The sequence below is a fragment of the Equus przewalskii genome, chromosome 8 (assembly GCF_037783145.1).
Source record: "Equus przewalskii isolate Varuska chromosome 8, EquPr2, whole genome shotgun sequence".
NCBI classification, from domain to species: Eukaryota; Metazoa; Chordata; class Mammalia; order Perissodactyla; family Equidae; genus Equus; species Equus przewalskii.
This window is the reverse complement of record NC_091838.1, coordinates 24,627,208-24,644,548: the sequence shown is the minus strand read 5'-3', so window position 1 is coordinate 24,644,548 and position 17,341 is coordinate 24,627,208. Positions and strand designations below refer to the sequence as shown.

Genomic DNA, 17,341 nt, shown 5'->3' with positions numbered 1-17,341 from the left:
GTTTATGTGTAAAAAACTGCTCAGTTTCACAAACGAGCTATTGAAATCTATAGCATTATGGCCTAAGGCTGATCCCATCCCCTCCTCCTCCAACTCAGTGGATCCAGAAGTTTTGCTAGAGAGGAATAGGCTGTGAAAACTGGTAGGTTCTCTGCTGTGGTCAAACAGACCCACTCTATTTGAAGCAGCGGTCAATGACCAACACCCAGTGACACTGTCAATGGAAGTGGAACTGGATAGGTTAGGGGGTCAAGACATCAAATCCTTTTTGGTATTGATCTAGTTCTTTTAACTCTTCTCTGGCATGCCTTCCCTGCAAATAATATGCCAGGGTATCCAAGATACTAAATGCTTCTAGAAAAAGATGGACACAGCTGTGTAGATTGATTGGTTGTATTACAAATTCGTTATTGTTAATATGATATGGACACTCAAAACACTTTGACATTCTTTAATGTCAGCATTAGTTAGTAGAATTAATACAACTTTTCTATAATGTTCTTTAAATCCTCTGACGCACTCTCACACAGATATTTCTAACATGCCACCTCTGTTCTCCAACAAATCTCGAGTCCACATTGTACTTCTGCCTCCTGTCTAACCTCAGAAGTCTCTTCTATCCAAGAATAACACCTACCTCCACCTGTGCTTTATCCCCATTCTTTCTTATATCCTTTGATCTTCCCTCCGTTAATTATTCTCATCTACCTGTGTCTCCAGCTTCTTCATTTCAACTGGCTCCTGATCTTTAATGCAGATTCATGTCTGATCTCTCTCATTTTTGTCTCTCTTCTTTTGTACATAAAGAAACCTATTGAAGGTATAACCTAAACTTATTGCTATTTTCTGCCTCTCCTGTGTTACAAAAATTCATTATAGTGTTGCGTCACCCACTCTTCTACATTTTATTTCACAAATCCTGTCACTTCCTCCAAGTTCTCATACTACTTGGCCTCTGCAGCATTTGTCACTGATCAGTCCTCTTTCAGTCTTCCCTCCTGAATTCTTTCCTCTCTGCTTCTTTAGCCACTCTTTTCATAGGCCACTGGATATTGTCCATCCTTCAACTCATTATTGAAATGCAGTTGTTCTCCAGCATTCCACTCTCAGTCTGGTTCATGTCACTCTATACCTTCTCTCTAGTTGATTTCCCTTGCTCTTATTATCAAATATATAGCAATATCTGAAACACTTGTCTCCAGACACTTATCTCTGGATTTTGTTACCCAAAATCCAGATCTGAATATCCAGTTGTCTGTTAGGCAGCTCTGTTTGGATTTCACATATATAGCCAAAGCTCAGTACATTCAAAATCTTTATTTCCACTGTGCCCCATCTCTGCTCTTCCAGATTTCATCATCTTAGACATCTAAGCTAAAAAATCATAATTCGTACTTTCACAATTCCAAGAACAGTCTATCTCCTTATTCTCTCCAGGGCAAACTATTTACTACAGGGAACATAAATTTAGATTTCTGCTGTTTTTAAATCTTAAATAAATTCAAGAAAATGTCAATTCTATCAAAGAAAAGAAGAAAAGTGAGACGACCGAAAATTTAGATCTGTTAAATCAAATAATAGAATTGAATAAATTAATAACCTTATAATTTAAATGGCATTAAAATAGTAATTTCTAATTTCTAATTACTAATTTCTAATTACAAAGGTAGTTGACATTACCTTTATCAAATTGACAATGTAACATGCATGCTTTTGAAGTTTTCTAAGAATATAGAGAAATAGTTGAAAAATTAATTCTCAGAGCATAAAAATTATTGGAAAACAAAATAGAAAAACTTCCAACTGAAGAGAGAGGTCACAAGGGGCTATTACGAACCAGAAAAACTAATTAAAAGACAAAACATCTCACATCTACACTTTTTTTTTAATTTGAGAAATAAAGATGTACTTCTCCCAAAGCCCAAGTAGAAAAACAGTCAGGAAAAATCTAAAGAAAAAGAATGAGAGCTATATCGTTATTTTTTACAACATGTAAAGATAAATAATGGGATGGCAGTTAACAATATTTATTACGAAAAAAGCAAACATTTGTCAGTTACTTACTTTCCAGAACCATGCTGCATATTTATAGGCCTTATTTCATTTAATCCTCAATGCAACTATAAGACATAAACATTATCACTAGTCACATTCTACAGATGGGTAAACTGAGGCTTAGAGAGATTAAGAAATATGTTCACTGTCACAAAATTAGTAAGAAATAGAGCAGAGATAGGAATAGTCTGTTTGATGTCAGACTGCAGCGCTAACCACCATGCAGTGGTTTTCAAAGTCTGGTCCACAAACCATCTACATCAGAATTATATGAATTCCTATCAGGAATCTGCAGTTTAAGGAAATAACTCTGGTGATCCTTAAAGGCTTATACATTATGCTACACTTCAAGTTTACGGGGAGAGAAAAAGAATGGCCCGATACTGTCACTCATGAGTAATGGTACAGTGAAGACATTATATAGAAACTCTATTTAAAAGACTCAGAAACTAGAAAACCTAAAGTACTTTTCATGAAAAATGTACTTGATGACCTATTTTAGTCACTGGAAAGATGAATGAAATAAATATCGCAAGACTGAGGAAGTGGTAGTGTGAAAGATTGGTGGCTACGGTAATAGCTTGCACTTTGTGGAAAAGTTACCTAACCTCTTTGTCTTTAGCTTTCACATCTGCAAAATGGGAATAACAACAGCTCCTGTGTCAGAGAGTTGCCACGGGGTTTAAATAAGATCGTTTACAATATGCCTTGCAAAATAAGGAGTGCTCTAAAAATGAAAGCCTTATTTTATAGACTGGTCTCTCAAAATGTGAAAGAATGTATTTCAAAAGAATCTAGATTACAAGGAGGCGAAGTCCTTGAGAGAATAGTCCTCTGTGCCAAAAGGGAGTTTAGCATGCTGAACCAGAATACACAGTGGGCCTGGAGTTTAGAGAGAAGCGTTTGTATTGAGTTAAGGAATTGTTATTCAAATTTCTTTCAACGACTCTGTGTCTTGGAAAAAAAAGAAAAGCTGAATGTTACTTAGAGTAGTGGTCTCATCGATTCCCCCAATAGGCACCTTCATGGAGAAACCCCTCTAAAGAGATTTCCCATCTGATTTCACAGAAGATGGTCTCACTGTTATGGCACCATGAGGACCGAATGTCTCTGGTTTAGAGGCCAGTCATACATGGCAGCAGCAGCAGCAGCAGCAGGAAAAGCTAACAGAAGCCCAGAGTCTGTCTTCAGAGAGCAGCCAGTAGAGATGAAGAGTAGATGAAGAGTAGATTACTGATTCCAGAGTACATGGCAGGTACCGCCTAGGGACTTCCTAAGTAGAGGTCAAAGTCCTGCTGTTACAGAGGTAGGGGTTAATGAGCTAGCAAATTAGGATATTAATATTAATGGAGCATCCTTAGTACCCACAGGCTAATGAAGTCTGGGGTCATTGGGGTTATATTAACATCAAACAAAGTGGAATTTTAGGCCAAAGACATTTACCAGGGTAAAGAGAGCAATTTTTTTGATGAAAGAAGATAAAATCTATACTTATTACCTGGGTTGAATAACATAATATCAAAAATATAAAGCTAAACACTACTAGAAATATAAAAAGCAATTCAAAACACCATAAGGGTATCTTACAGTCTTTGCCAGATGAAGTAAGAAAAAAATTTTAAATCATTTTAGAGACTCTAAATAATACAGTTAATAAAATCGTATATAAGGGAGATTTATATATCCATGGAAATGTTAGTACTTAAAAAAAATGTAAAATAAATTTCAACAAAGGAGAAATTCTCCAAAGCAGAAAAGATATAGGCCTTATTTTGTGAGGAAAAGAATTGCCTATTAAATTAATAACAAGAAGATTAAGTATTTTCTAATCACCTGGAAATAAAGAGTATCAGAAAATAATAGCAGTGAGAGGAGCACATATTCAAATCCTAAGAGAAACATATGTATCAGTAGGAAAATACCCTGAAAGCTTTTAAGTGTTTAGATAATTAAGAAAGAAAATGTTCAGTCAATTTCATCCATTAAAAAAGTAATTATAAAATAAACCAAAATATTGGGAGAGAAAACAATTGCTAGTGCTAAAAAAATTAATGATTTAGAACAAATAGGAAAGAATAATTCCTGGAGTGTATTCTTTGAAAACAACCAAAACTAAAAATGTGTAAAATTACAATAAATAGAGAAAACGTATTTAGAAAAATATAAATGAGTAGAGGAGAGAGATATTTTTAATTATAAAAGATAAATATGTAAAATTCTGTTTTAATAAATTAGAAAGTCTCCATGAAATTGGTGATTTCATATTAAAATGCATTATTTTAATTCTAGGAAACCTACTAAAATTGAGAAGAACTTTAATGAAACATTACTATATTGTCACTTCAAAAACAAATCTTGTTTTAGGATTATCTTTAAAAGGTGTTGATGAAATTGGCTTATGAATTCTAATATGTTTTCAGTTAATTCTCTCCTGTGTTCTAGTCTTATGTTTATAAAACTATATAAGTATAAATATTTACAATTCTTATTTATTTTTCACTTACAAGAACTTTCGGAACAATGTTACAATGCTAAATATAGGCCAATTCCATTTATGAAAAATCCATGAAAACTAAAGTAGAAAATTGAATTCATCACTATGTTAAAAAATTAATAAGTCATGACTAAGCAGGGTTTATGATGAATACAAGGAGACATTATATTCAGAAAGTTAATAATATAATGAATCTTTTTAATCACTTAATGTAGTAGATTATCTTGTTAGAATATTATACTTCCTATATTTCAAATTGAGTCTACTAAAGAGTTAAATCTAAATGTATTCCCATTAAAATTAGTATAACAAATTTTTGATATTCTGCCTTTAAAACAATTTGAAAATAAAATTTGAACATAAAACATGAAAACAAGATGTGAAAATATAGAAACGAAAAAACATAACATGAGAAACTACAAAGTTGAAAGCAAAAATATATATGGTGGAGGCTTTTCCAAGAAAACAAGAATAGTCAGGCTCCAGAAAAGAAAAAAAAAGAGAGTTAATTATTAAAAAATGGGTAAATACTAGGAACAGGCAATTCAAAAAAGAAATGCAAATATTCAGTAGACGTATATAAAGATGTTCAACCTAACTAGTGATCAAAACCAAATAAAATCAGTAGGTAGGTTTTTCTGTTTATCAAATAGAAAATATTTGAAAATGTAGGGAACCTGGTGTGGTCAAGATGGCAAGAAAATAGGTGTTTATATACATTGTTGACAGGGCACACGAACTGGCAAGTTCTTTTGGAGGAAAAATTTTAATATGAACCAAAGTCCTAAAATACGATTTTGAATTCAGAAGCTCTCCTATAGAAGAATAATTTAATTTCTAAGAATTTATTTTCATTCACTCTAAGAGGAAACTTATGGATATAAGCTGACATTAATCAAGAATGATTTTCTTAGTTACTTAAGGTAACAACTTAAGATGTAGGGAGAGTTCCCACCTGATGCACAAGGCAGGAGCTGGTTCTGTGGGGCAGTGTTCTAACCTGCAGCCCTTTCTGACTATACCACACTGTTTCTGCTGAGGACCTGCCTGAACTGGCCTTTCATTCCATCATCAATTGGGAAGGACACTGTTTACCTCAGCCCTCCTTCTGTTCCGTTCAGTTGATAAGGAATTCATCAAGTCATGCTCCATTGCTGGTGGCTGGCATTCCTGTGGAATAGAGTATCATTGTACAAATAATGACAGTTAACGTTTATTGAGTAATTACTGCGTACTGGGCATTGTTCTAATGTGCTTTTTGTGTATCGTATTCAACACGTAAAACAACCATATGAGGTAGGTATTTCTGTCTTTCTAGTTTAAAAGATGGAGAAACTAACACATAGATAAGTCAATAACTGGTCCAAGATCACCCAGAGACTATCATATGTCACTACATTGCAGCTCCCCACAACACTGGCTAAGCGCTATCATTCTGTGTATACACAAAACTCATTAAAAGATTTAATTCTTCCTGGGTCAGGGCTCCCAATGACATTCTAAATTTAACCTGGAGCCTTCAAGAAAACTCTTCAGAGGCACTCATGTCCCCCTTATCTATTTCTGTATAAAATTCAAACACATGCTTTAGGAGTGGGAGAGGATGAAAAGGAAACACTGATCTGTGAAGGCTAAGTAGGGAAACCAAAACTGAGCAGTAGAGGGAGAAATCAGAGGACAAAGGTGTGAAAGAAACAAGAAAGGGTTTTCCGCTGGGTTGACTGTAGGTTCCCCAAACTCTAGATGAAGAGTTAAAAATAATTTCAGGGGCCAGCCTGGTGGCTCAGCAGTTAAGTGCACACATTCCACTTCGGCGGCCCCGGGTTCACTGTTCGGATCCTGGGCGCTGACGTGGCACCGCTTGGCAAGCCATGCTGTGGTAGGTGTCCCACATATAAAGTAGAGGAATATGGGCATGGATGTTAGCTCGGGGCCAGTCTTCCTCAGTGAAAAGAGGAAGATTGGCAGCAGTTAACTCAAGCGTAATCTTCCTCAAAAAAGAAAAAAAAAAAAAAGAAATTTCACTAGTCCTCTTCTCCCAGGCCTCCAGGTAGGGAGGTAAGGAAGTGTAAGTTTTCTGTCCCATATTTCTGATCTCTGTAAATATTCTGAATACTTGTAGTTACTAAGAAGATGAGTCTTCTCATAGTTCTTGGACATAAGGGAATTTAGATTGACTTTGAGAATTAAACTTTAAATCATCATAACATGGATGAGAATGGAGATATACAAATTCACCATAAAGAAATTGACTTTGCTAGGGCTGCCCGATTTTGCAGATGCATTTCCTAAACCGTATTTCTTGGAACGTGAGTCCTATAAAAAGTCCTTCATAGGAAAATCGAAGCCTCCCACATCCACACTGTGGGATTCACAGGGCGCACTAGTATACTAGGGGCTCTGAGGAATCCTGCAGGACTAACACATTTGATTCAGTGTTGATTCTGCATTTATTTGATAACGTGTCTGCCTTTAGGGCCGAGGAAGCCTTGATAACATACATATAAAAAGAAGAGAGTTTGGAGGTATGGTTCTATTTAATGTTCTAAAGTAAGTTGACTCTTCTCTAGATGTCGCAATATAGTAGAATGAACATGGGTTCTGGGATCAGCTAAAACAAGATTCCCTGATCTGGGATCTGCCATTTACGAGCTCTGTGACTCACTAAGTTATTTAACCTTTTCGAGTTTCTCTTTGCTAACCTGTAAATTGGCTTAATAATGCCATTTGCGGCTTTGCAAATCCCCCGACTTATATTAAAGTCACTAGTGTCCTATGAGTCAGGTATAAGCTATTTTGCTGATTTTGTGGTGTCTGGCAAGTTATTTTTAGAATCTACCAATTGATTTGCTTGTTACAGTTGAGCCTGGTCTGGGTGCCTGTGGGTGAGGATGGGGCGTGGCGTTGTCAATGCCAGATTTTTATGACCCTTTTCTTTCGTGCCACTGCCTCTCCAACTTGTATTTCTGCAGTATGCATATTACTGACTACACACAGGGCCAGATTCCAATCTCTCCTTTGTAAAGCGTGCCAAGAATAGGGCAGAGGGTTGGGGGCTGTTCTGGGGAATTTCTCTATTTCATCCTTGTGATTTTAATTTTGATCTATGCCTGAACACCGGATTTAATTTTTATGTCCGGCTCTCTTCTCTTTCTTCTTTAACTGCTCCTTCCATGAAACTGTGTTTTTCGGGAAATCTTAGGCACATGAGCTTGATTCTGTATTTGGTTAAATATCGTGCAAGATGGTAGAGAAGGTAAATTAACAAATACGAACACTGGGAGAACACTGAAGCAAGATCACATAGCTTTTAATGCAGCTTTTCATCTCTTCTTCCATTTCTGTAATGGAAATTCCTTTAGCGATGTTAGTTTAGTTTATTTAGATTATATCACTTAAGAGTTTGAAGATAGCTCTAGTTTCACTTCAACTTAGAGCAATGTTTATAAAACTTCTTTGGGCCTAAAGAAACAGCTGATGAATTTCCAGGACAGTTAATTTGGAGCTCAAGGCAGACCAATCTGCTCACACCATTTAAACAGACGATCCTCCCAGTGGGCAGAATGACTAGTGAGGAGAGGACAGCCAGGTTGGTGCTTTGGTTTTTTAAACTCTGATAGTCAAAAATAGAGATTTTTTAGATCATGGAGTGTCTAAAACAAGTAGTTGATTTAACCCCCTTGAATCCTTCTCGGGACAGTAAACAAGGGGTCTTAGCTATATCCTGGTAGGAAGTAAATTTCTTTTGGAGAGCAAGTTAGTGTTTTGTAAGGAACAAGAACTTTTTTTAAGGTCCTGAGGATACCATTTAGCAAATTATCGTAGCACTTTCTTTAGCGATACCCGAGAGCCCAGAAAGATTTAATGAGCCTTCGAAAGTGCCAAAGTTACTTTAAGGGAGTGACATAACTGGAAGAATGTAGCTAAGCACACTGGAAAGTTTCTTTGAATGGCTTTGTAGATCAAGGGCAGATAAAAAAAGGATGAATTCTAAACAGAGAAAAGACTTCTCCATGTGATAAGCTTTATTTTATCCTATCAGGTAGTATTGCTAACAATATTTCAGATATAATATAATGCATATAGTGAAATGCCTTTGAACTGCTTATTCCTCGCCTACATTTATTCTGTTGTCTTAAGATCAATGAGAATATTAATACCTTCTTTCAGGGTTTGAGAGATGCTTTTGGATTTAATGATGGTAGTTTCTATTGAGCGTGTTTAGGTCAGAATAAACTATTTTGGGTCATGTTATTCCTGTTCCACCATGGTTTGTTTTTGCTACCTGCTGTTACCACCAAAGGTGAATCTGAATTACAAATAGTGTCTCTTAGGATTACAAGGAAACTGGGAAATATTTCCACGTTTCAGAATAGAATTTAAGTAACTTGGAGTAATTCTTAGCACCACAGGCAAAAAATGGCAAGTGTTTTAAACTGAGTGTCAGTACTAAAATCTTATGTCTATGTAGGATCACACTGATGTCACTGGCATTATGGATAAATCAGAAGAAATTTTATATGCTATATACATATCCTTGAAGAATGCCTTAAGATCATTCTAATTAAATTATAAGAGTAGATGTTTAAGACCCTTTGGCCTCTTTAGAAAAGGGTAACAAAGCATTTTGAAAGAAAATCTGATTGATATATTCTATCATCTTAGTTTCTTCATGATTATTACCTCACCTTGGGGACTTTTTTTTGTATACTTTGCAGACTTTTCATATACTTTGCTGTTTATTACAAGGTTTTCTTTTCAGACAAGAGAATCTTGGAATCACGTACTGGAGGTACCACATTTACTCAGTGATTACTTTGCCATGTGATAGCCAATCTTCCCAGATATTTCAACTTCCTTCAGCAAACAAAAATCGGATGGTAAGAATATGATAACGATGTTGATTATCTCCACTGATTTTCCTCTGATTTCAGTTCCTTTTGTTTTTCTTTCTGGGTATATAAATTCACAGAAATAAGAGAGAAACTACAGTCACAAGGGGAGCAAGGCACCGTGTGAACCTAACGGAACTGGACTCCACTTGGCACCTTTGTGCTGACCTAGTTCAAGCCCTTGGCTTCTCTCCATCAGACAGAGCCTGGGGTATGAAGATTTTGTATGAGGCCAATCAAAACCTGTGACAGAGTAGAACTGAACCAACAAACCACCTTTTTGTTAAGACAGTTCTGAATACTAGTCTCCAGAGACATAAGTAAGCATCCAAAGGCTGCTGTAGCATCTAAAGGCACTTTTTCGCTGAAAAAGTGAACTCAAAAATATTCTCTGAGGGTTGGAATGCTTAACTTTTAAATCCCTTTTACTATTCTCTTGAAATTTGTCTAATCTGGGGCTTCCCAAATTTTATTGCACATTAGAATCACCTGGGACACTTTAAATATCCTGATGCCCAGATTGCATCCCAGAGCGATTAAGCCAGAATGTCTGCAGTGGAAGCTAGGCGTTAGTATTTTTAAAGAACTGTTCGTCATCTCAGACTGAAACTCCGCACCTATTAATCAATAACTCCCCATTCCCCTTTTACCCCAGCCCCTGGTAACTACCATTCAACTTTCTATCTCTATGCGTTTGAGTACTCTAGGTACCTCATATAAGTGGAATCGTATAATATTTGTCCTTTCGTATCTGGCTTATTTCACTTAACTTAATGTCCTAAAGGGTGTCCATGTTGTCATGTGTGTAAAAATTTTCTTCCTTTTTAAAGCTGAATAACATTGCATTGTATGTATACACAACATTTTCGTTATTCATTCATCCATCAATGGACATTTGGGTTATTTCTACTTTTTGATTGTTGTGAATAATGCTGCTGTGAACATGGCTGTACAAATATTTGTTTGAGTTCTTGCTTTCAGTTTTTTTTGGTATATAACTAGATGTAGAATTGCTGGATCATATGGAATTCTATGTTTAGTTTCCCGAGGAACTGCCATGTTTTCCACAGCAGTTGCACCATTTTAAAACCCACCAGCAGTGTACAAGTGTTCCAATTTTTCCATATCCTCACCAATATATATATTTTTTTAGTAATAGCCATCCTAATGGTTATAAAGTGATATGATTGCTTTTTGACTTTCAGTATGTTTATCCCTTCTCTTTTTTTCCGGGCCATCTCCACTTTGGCTTTTAATTCTTCCCTTATACAGCTTAGGACCTTGTTATTCAAAGTGAGGTTTATGGAACTCCACAATAAATATCATCTAGGAGCTCATTAGAAATGAGGACTTGAAGTCACCACTCTAGACTTACTGAATCAGCATCTGCATTTTAACAATTTCTCCAGGTGACTCTTATACACATGAAAGTTTAAGAAGCACATAATACATCACTTCAGCTACTCTTGACATCGTCTTCAAGATCTTTCCACCTTTGTCTTTCTACCACACTCACATCACAACCCTGAAACCTTCGATTAGTTCAAACATCTGTATTGCTGAACAGAGTTATACAAAATTACCCCACCTGGAGGATTGTTGTTGCTACAAAGTCATGATTTTCAACCACATATGGACCCTCACTATGTCCTTTTTAAGGGCCCCTTGTCAATTCCGTGCCACATTATCAAAAAAAAAGCAATTCTGATCTGCAATACTCTTCTCGTTTACCTTTCTCAACCCATCTTACTCCTTTCTGGAAGAACTTGCATTCTTCTTCACTGAGAAAATAGGAGCTTTCAGGTGCAAAGCCTCTCAATTTAATTGCCTCCTCACCTATATTCTAATCACCGACCTTCTCCAATGATAAAGAAGGAAGCATTCTTATTCTTTTCATGGTTTCATTTCCCCATCTATGGCCTAAATCTCAACTCTTTCTGTTTCTCCTTCAACCACCACTTGTTCTCCAAAGGCTTTCCCTTAAACACCATTCAGTTGTAATCCTGACTATTGATTTCCCCTATAAGACTCATTTTTCTGAAAAGACTTCAGATGAACCATAAACAAATGATTTTGTCCTTTTGGAATTCAGCCACATTCACCTCCAGGTATCTGAGTTGACACCTGGCTGCCATTCTTTCTAAGAAATTACTCCTGGCTATGATTTCTCTTCTCAAGTCAACTTAGGGCTTCCTCTTCTGAGCGCCATAATAGTCATGCATGCCTTTATTACAGCACTGATGAAGCTGCACTGTCATTGTCCCTATGCCTGTATGTAAAATCTAGACAGTGAACAAACTGAAACAAGTATTCCTGGCATCTAACCCCATCCTGGCATATGGTGGATGCTCCATAATGTTTGTGGAATGGCTGAATTAAGGAAATCCAAATTCTGATGTGCTCTAACACTCTGGCCTCTGGTCCAACACTGGTAGCAGCAGTTTCCTGTCTTGACCTGTCCTGCCCCAGAGCTGCTTCTTGCATCTTGCAATAAGTAATATTCCTGTGTAACTAGAGGGGGTGTTTTCTGTGGCAGGGAACAATTGTCTAAGTTTTAACTTCCTGAAACCACAGTTTTCCTTCATGTATATTAATTTCAAGCTTATTTTGCATTAAATGAGGGAGAAAAGTCTAATCTATTTGTAATTTTAATTAGCAAGTCAAATATTTTGGGGATTTACAGCAACCAAGTAAAATTGGTTCTCTAACCTGAATCTGAAGCAATTTCTTCAGCATTTTCAAGACCAAGGTGCTTCTTAGACCTTAATATGCAACAAGATTACCTGGGGATCTTGTTAAAAATACAAATTCTCATGTAAATTCTGCATCTGTAGTCCTGGGTTGGCTATGAGATTCTGCCTTTCTAACATACTTCCAAGTTGTACCAATCTGCTGGGCTGGGGACCACAGCTTGATTTGTAACATCCAAGCCCATCACCTCATGATGTAAAATCTCCAATTTTTATTGTGTCAATTAGATCATTTCATGGTTAAACATAGAAAATTACATGATGTATCAATAACAGTTGTTTAAAATGAAGGATCAGTTATCAAGTTGACAGTTACTTCCTTTTCTGGTAAATTAGAATTTATCACGTTAGAAGAGATTGATAAAAGAACACTGAAGATATTGTTTTTTGTTTGTTTTAATACTAAAAGCAATTTCAAACTATGAAGATTAGTTTGGAACAATTATGACTTCAGATTTGAAGCAGTAAAATCCCACTTTAGAAGAGGAGAGTCATGTCGTGGGACACAGAAGAAGGCCTTACTTTATATTTGGCAGCCTGAGTTAAAATGTAAAGCTTGACTGAGCCAGCCCTGATGGCCTAGCGGTTAAAGTTCAGCACTCTCACTGCTTGGCGGCCTGGATTTGTTTCCCAGTCGTGGAACCACACCACCTGTCTGTCATTTGCCATGGTGTGGCAGTTGCCATGCTGTGGTGGTGGCTCACATAAAAGAACTAGAAGGACTTATGACTGGGATATACAACCATGCACTGGAGCTTTAGGGAGAAAAAAAAAAGAGGAAGATTGGCAACAGATGTTAGCTCAAGGAGACTCTTTCCCTGCAAAAAAAAAAAAAAAAGTAAAGCCTGACTATAGAGCTGCTTATCTCATTGGGCATGATGCACGAGGGCCTGTCTGAAGCAGCCTGGAGCAGAGGACAGGATGAGGTATAGGAGCATGTACAAGCCTTCACAGCACTTCTGAAGAGTGCCATCTATGACTGCTGCATTGGACCCTATGGAAGGTACCCTTGGTATTTAGCAGTGTGGTGGCCTTGAAATTGAGCAGGGGCTAGCAGGGCTGGCTCAGAAACTGCTCTCGATTTTAAGCAGCAGTACAGTTACAATCAAGAAATGGGGACAAAATGATATTTATTTAGCTGTGAGTGGAGGATCCTAAGGGGATGTCAGGATCCCCCTAAATCAGCAGTTCTCAGTCCTGGCTGCACATTAGAATCATCTGGGCTATATTAAAATTCTCCCCACCCCCCCACAGCCAGAGCCCCACACTCACAGGTTCTGATGTAACTGGCCTGTGGCAAGGTGAGCATCAATAGTTCTAAGTATCCCAGGTGGTTATAATGTGCAGCATGGATGGCAACCACAGCTTTAAGCACTCACAGGATAAAAACCCTCCTTCCCAGATGTGGCAGAATGTCTCTCTCCAAGTTAGGCCCCTTAATCCCAACTTGCAGGATTAGACTCATTCCTTTCTCTAGGACGGTGGTTGTCAAACTTCAGTGGGCACTAGAGTCACTCAGAGGGATTGTTAAAGCATAGATTGTTAGGGCCTCATCTCCAGAGTTTCCAATGCTATAGGTCTGAGGTGGGCCTGCAATTTGCATTTCTTTTTTTTTTTCTAAGGAAGATTGCCCTAAGTTAACATCTGTTGCCAATATTCCTCTTTTTTTTTTTTTTTTTGCTTGAGGAAGATTAGCTCTGAGCTAACGGTGCCAATATTCCTCTACTTTATATGTGGGTCACCACCATAGCATAGCATGGTTGATGAGTAGCATAGGTCCGTGCCTGGGATCCAGACCCAGGAACCTGGGCTGCCAAAGTAGAGAAACCCGGACTTAACCACTAGGCTACGGGGCTGGCCCTGAAATTTGCATTTTTAAGAAGCTTCCTGGTGGTGCTGATGCTCCTGGTTTGGGGAGCCCACTTTGAAGACCCAAAACAAGGCCTGGATTTTGAATCTTAATCTCAGCATGAAACATACCTTGGTGTTATTCCTAAATCTCACCAATCCCAAATCCAGTTATGGAATCTGGATTTAGGCTGTTTAAGCAATGGATAAAGATTAGATTTGTCATTTAGAAAATTATGAGTGATCGTGGTGTTGAGGATGGGTTGGAGAAGAACAGTGAGTGAGGGTGGTGACAGGAAGACTGGAGGAGACATAGCCAGGCCCTGGCAGTGGCATTGCGTTGGAGGGAAGGAAACAATTCATAAAGTATTAAGGCAATTGTTTGACACAATTATCAACTGATGATTATATGCTAAATTGAGGGAGAAGAAAGAATCAAGGGTAATTAATCACAATCTGATTTATCAGCAAGATTAATAAAATATCACTAGTTTTGGCTCTATATATTTTAAAGAATATAGTGATCATCTCTAAATGGTCTAATGTAAAAGTGACAGGTGTTCATTACGTCTTTTACAGAAGGATTCAAGGTGATCGTTTGATGTGTCTAAGTTTGATCCTGTTTCACTTTTATCTTTTGACAAAGGAATACCTAAAACACAGGTGGTTATCTAAGATTCCCTTGTGTTTTCACCAGGAGCTGTTATCATGTTATAGTAAGTTCGATTTCTTGGGGGAAGTGCATTAATTCTTCCCTGACATGAAGGAACTTCTATGTAGTTGAGATTAGAAACCTATCAGACCTCAGAGGAGAAAAGCTCAGAGTTTCAGCAATGCGCACCAGAAGACCATGGGCATTTTTCAGGACAATGCGGTTGCTCATTTTAGCACTCCCTTCTAGCAAAACTTCAGATTGTCTCATTCCACTTCTTGGAAATGAACCCAATAAAATGGCAAATATGCTTACTGAGCCAAAGAAAACACTTGAAGTTGAATTTTATGTCTTTAATTTTTTTTCTTTGTTTTAATTGCTAAATGACTTCTTTGTCTTCAAACACGAGATTGGCATTCAATTAATAGAATGATCTAATCAAGGCCCCATGGTTTACAGTTCAGAGAATGCGAAGAAATGAATACTCAGTATTATAGCTATATTTTCACATGGCATGAATCATTGCAATTTCCTTTGCATTTTCTGGCTAGAAAAATAACACAGAACCAATAACAACCAAAGATGAAGTGTCAAGGAAAACAGGAGCTATGAAGTAAAGTATGTAAGGTTTTATGGAGCTGCCTGGAAATCAAAGTTGTTTGTATAACTCAGAAGAAGTAATCTGATCTGGTGTTCCCAAAATTCCTTAAAATATTCATCTAGAAAACAGAAGATGTACTCTGGCATCTTGAAACACTCTCTGTCTTATAAGACTACATCTCCACCAAACTGTGATCCAGGATAAAGCTACATAAGAGCAAAAGGAATAACAGTTGGTGGAAATCTAACAAGATAAAATGTACAAGACAGAAATATCCACTGTAAAATCCCAGATGTATAGAAGTGATCTGTAACTTCAGCAGTCATTGTTACATCTTGAATTTTAATTTTTCATATTTCCTCAGAATTACAAATTGCAGAATGTTGTAAAAACATTTTTAATATTAGCAAAGGTCATGGTTTTTATTTTAAGTACATGCTAAGTCAGAGAATATTGAAAGGAAAAAGAAAGATTTCCATATAGCCATTTCTATTTTTCCTCTGAATTAGTTGAAATTGTTTTTAAGATAATTCCATAAAACTTGGAAATTCACTTATCAACACAAAAGATCTATGTGCCTTTCAAGCCAAGGTTTCTCTAATTTAACAAGTTTTATTTGTGATGCTCTCAGAGATGTCCACGATGTGATGAACAACACATTCCATTTACAGAGCAATCTCATTGTAAGAATTCTAAGCTTTTACAGAAAAATCTAATCTATGAAAAATAAGCTTCAAATGATTTTACATGGGGAAATTAAACACTTGTTTAGCTTTTCTCTGCATTGGGAATGTGCAAAAGAAAAGGGAGAGAAGCTAAAATCAGAGCAAGCAAAGAGGTATTTACATCAGTTTTACTTGCAATAAGAGCATAATGACCGGAAAGACCATGCATTGCAAGCTCTGATACCGCTTGAAAGTTTCGGAAGGACTTTGTGGTTAAAAATTACTGTAAAATGAGTTAATGGAACTCTGCTCATTCCATCTTGTCTTTTAGAATAAGTCAACTGATAATTGTCTTCAGCAAACAGGTTTTAAGAAAACCTGATATCTCAGGGCAATAATTATAGACTTGCAAAAGTACAGAATTAGATGTGAATCTTTCCAAGTTGGTGTGCGGTGTACTAAGTATGGATGTTCCACAAGGCAAAAAAGGATGGACACAGCAGGAGGACAGGAGACAAACCACGATACTGATACAAATTTAGAATGTTAACGAACGTTGGACATTCAAGTGTGTTCCAAAGCAAGGCTATCTCTGTGAGATTATAATCATGGTTCATCAGAAGATACTTAAATATTTGGGGTAGGAAAGTATGAAAAAGGTCATCACTTGATTGATTTACAAATTTCCTTTAAAGTGATCTGCCCTTTCTGGGATAGGATGAATTATTCTATGGAATAATACTGAGTCTGACTCTCATTGGAAGCATCTCAAATTACCCCATTACCCATTCTTAGCATTTTTCCTTGACTACCAGCAAAATGCTGCTTGTCTTCACATTCTTTAGCACAATGTCTCTGTTAGCATTTTCTTTCAGATTTCATTCATTTCTTACAGTAACACTGTAATAATTCTTGCACAGCTGAAGGTCATTTCAGTTGCATTCTGCTAAGTGTTTTTATTACCAAGTTTCATAGGATTTCATAGGTCCTCTAGGACCTAGCATTATGAACTCTATAGCAGGTGCTGTTATCTGTAAAATTAGACAAAGAGGTGTCAGCTGACAGATAATAATAAATGGTGATGATTATTGTTATGACTATTTAGCTTTGTATTTATATAATTATATTTTTAACTTCTATTGTTCTTTCTCATCTCTCACTTCTTTCAAACTTTGGGAAATCTTGTAAGATACGTAAGCTAGACCAGATATTCATCATCTCCATCTTCTCTTAAATGAGACTATTTAAGTGTTTTGAGTTTCAATGGTTCACACTAAGTTAGTGGTATAGTTGGCACTAGGACCAAGGCAGTAGAAATTGAAAGTTAAGGAAATTTTCTAGACAAGAAACATATTCACAAATTCAAGCCCCCTTCTGAATTCTC

General features: G+C 36.8%; 1 long non-coding RNA gene across 5 annotated transcripts in view; it reads left to right on the top strand.

Moving 5' to 3' along the window:
- The window catches only part of LOC139085048 (uncharacterized), a 188,345-nt gene that overhangs the window by 94,475 nt on the left and 76,529 nt on the right, over positions 1 to 17,341 (top strand). For 4 of the 5 annotated variants that reach the window (XR_011543036.1, XR_011543035.1, XR_011543039.1 and 1 more), the window contains one exon: positions 9,312 to 9,429. This is a non-coding gene — a long non-coding RNA (uncharacterized lncRNA). Of the gene's footprint in view, positions 1 to 9,311; positions 9,430 to 9,521; positions 12,493 to 17,341 lie in introns of those variants that run through there. The other variant, XR_011543038.1, reaches the window with a different exon arrangement.